Raw genomic sequence first — 3159 nt, 5'->3', positions numbered from 1 at the left:
ATTTTCTCGAGCCAGCCTGCCTCTAGGGTTGCCCTGAGGTTTGTAGGGTTCTTGAAACAGTACCTGTTAAATCCCTGCTCCTGTCATTTAGACAGATCCCCTGACTGTTTCCCTGGAAGAGGGCTTTGGGGTCCCATGGCTGGTTTTTCCTGTCTGCATGAGGGGTAGACCCTATTACAGAGAGGAAAGACTTATCTGGATTTATGCAAACCAACATAGTGCCATGAAACATCAAAAAACATACTGAAGGTACAAAAGAAGAGAAAAGCAAGTATTTCACTTTACTCACAGAGATGTAATACACCTGTTTGCTGTGGGTCCTAGTCAGAGAAGCTAAAATCTGTAGAGATAAAGCATACCGTTTAACATGTTTTTAATCCCATGTCAAAACCCTTGATTTCCTGCAACTTTTGAAAAATTCAATGATCTTAAGAGCACTGTAACAGGAGTCCAGATAATCCATCAATCATCTTTTCCATAGATCTTACCACAAAGGTGCTAAAAGAATTCTGCATGTGATTTAAAGCGTTTCTTATAACAGTTTGACCAGTTCCTTTTCTTTAGAATAACCTCAAACCTTCTACACATTCCTTTACATACATTCTGTAACTTTCATTCATTTAAAAATCAACTTCACTTTAACAGAATTCCTTTCCTTTTTTTTTCCCTCTGATATTTCCATCCATTATCTTTCTGACTTATGACATACATCCATATTAGTGCAACATGATCTCCCAAGTTTAGACACAGCTTCCAATAATCTCACTTAACATGACAAAACTGTACTCTGCAGTACCATTCCAAAAGCATCAGTTCTATACTTAAAAGGCTTTAGAGATGCTCACAACTAAAGTTCTTACAACATATATTTAATGGGCAAAAGTTTACTTTACATTAGAAATTAACCAAGAGACATCTTAGAATTCTGATTTCTAGGAAAACACAGATATAAAGATTAAAACACTCATAGATTACCATGAAACAAAGGATTTCACACTTGAGGACAAAGCTCTCTGAAGGTCAGGACTAGGTTGATACCTGGAGACAAAGCTTGGCATAAAATAAAATTATCAAAATAATAGTATGTACTTTCAAGCACTAGACAAGCAATGCTATGGCTTCTAATTGTCAGGCTGACATCTGAGACTAATTCAATACAACTTATTGCTAAGTAGCCCTAGAAATTTTAGTTACCAAGAGTCTCAGAGATCAAATAAAACCACTGGTAGGATAAGTTTTGCAACCAACTTTATAACTCTAGAAACTCATATTTTAAAATAAACATGAACCTGTTTTTATGTACCACATTATTTCAACTCACAAGATATTCTAGGTCAAATATTCTAATCCAATGCAGATACAAATATGTACATTAACATAACAGCATAAGACCTATAAACAATCAATTTTTATAAAACATGATAAAACCTTCTTTGGCTTAATTTCAATAGTTCTTGTACCTTAATTATTTAAAATCATGAGCTTTCTACACCAGATACTTTTTAACAATTCCACAAAAATACAAACATGCTTTCAGACACAGAAAAAGCCCTTTGGATTTTTTTTTTAACCAAACTTTGATATCAGCATAAGAAAATATTTGAATTGTTGTGTGAGCACAAAAAGGATGGCAACAATCTATCTTTCCCACTGCCAGCGTTCTGTAGTTTCCCCCACTCCAGGGAGGTAGATGGAGATGGGCAGGAAAAAGAAGGAAACCTTATGGCCAGGCTGCTTGATCTTAGTTGCAGTTTATTCCAATCCTCTCTCCACTCTCGTACCAAAGACTAGCCTGCCTAGAGCTGGGAATCTGCAACCCAAAGATCAGGCCTGGCTAGCACCTGAGATCTCCGTATCTAAGACCTGCTAGGTTCTGTGAGAAAAGGGAAACTGCCTCTTACAAATTTTTCATAAAAGTTAGCTGAGGCTTGTAAGACAAGTTCTTGCTTTCTCTGAACTCTTATTTCACTTTAGTTTCAGGCTCTAGTTCCATAGCTCTTCTAGACAGTACAAGATTCTTAAGTTCAAAAAGGATTTCAACTGTTAATAATATAATCATCAATGTTCTTCTAACAAGAAATTTAGATTGAGAATTCTGCTTTCTCTGTAGGCTCAACCTTCTGATAAGGATTAACCCTTGTCTAACAGGTTCCTAAAACAACTGCATTTCTTAAATCACTGGGTTGCATGTCACTAACTTCTCTAAAATTTCTACTTCTGATTTCAGCCTGGTTCCAACACTCAAGTGTTCCACACAGACTCACAGACAGACAGACAGTCAGACACAGACAGACGGACACAGACAGACAGTGAACTGACGAAAACACCACACAGTACATGTGCACATATCTGTAGTTGATCGATCAATCTGACCCTTCAAAAAAATGGCAGGGAGAAACTGATGGACTGAGAAAGGAAGGGACAGTTCCCAGGGCGGCTGATTGGGAACTCTGCTCCTCATTTCCCAGCCTAACTAGTCAGTCTCCCACTTGTTAAAAATGGGTCAAGAAAGCGCTTTTGTTGATATAAGCCGGCAAAATAAACTATGACAAAGATGTTACCATATTTTCGCCAAGGCTAATTCTGAGGCAGGGAACTAGTACCTTCCTATCAGACATGGGGATAGGCTTCTTTGTTTCTGATGTCAAACAGTTAATCATAAGATCTTGCATTTTCCTGCCTCCTCTGCTGATACTCTCCTATTTCTTTTGTTACCTGCAAAGATCTGACTGCAAAATGATCTGGTAATGCAAACTGCCATTCACTGGCTATCTTTCCCCCACTATACTCAGGCCACATGGTGTTACAGAGGTCAATAAGATCTCCTTATCTAAAACTACCTAGTTGGAAGCTCCTCAGATGCTTTCCTAATTGCAAGCAATAATCTATAAAAAAGATGGTTCCTTGGCAAAACTTTTCTCCAGGTAAAAACTCTGCTCCTTAAAAAAACAGTTCTGCCTTCTCTGCTACATCTTCCCTGCTTTTTGCTGGCTTGCTGCTTTTCTTAGGCTTTTTACCTGCCTTTTACCCCTTTTTTTTTCTTTCTGCCTTACATCTGGACTGCCTTCATTAGCATTTGAATTGACCTCTAGCTGAGACTGGGTGGGGAAAAGGATTTTCTGCCTGTAAATTGATCTGCCTTAGTTTCCCAGAATCTTC

Source organism: Sorex fumeus, unplaced genomic scaffold, assembly GCF_029834395.1.
Source record: "Sorex fumeus unplaced genomic scaffold, SorFum_2.1 ptg000043l, whole genome shotgun sequence".
Classification (NCBI taxonomy): Eukaryota; Metazoa; Chordata; class Mammalia; order Eulipotyphla; family Soricidae; genus Sorex; species Sorex fumeus.
The sequence above is the reverse complement of the archived record's forward strand: the minus strand, read 5'-3'. Positions refer to the sequence as shown.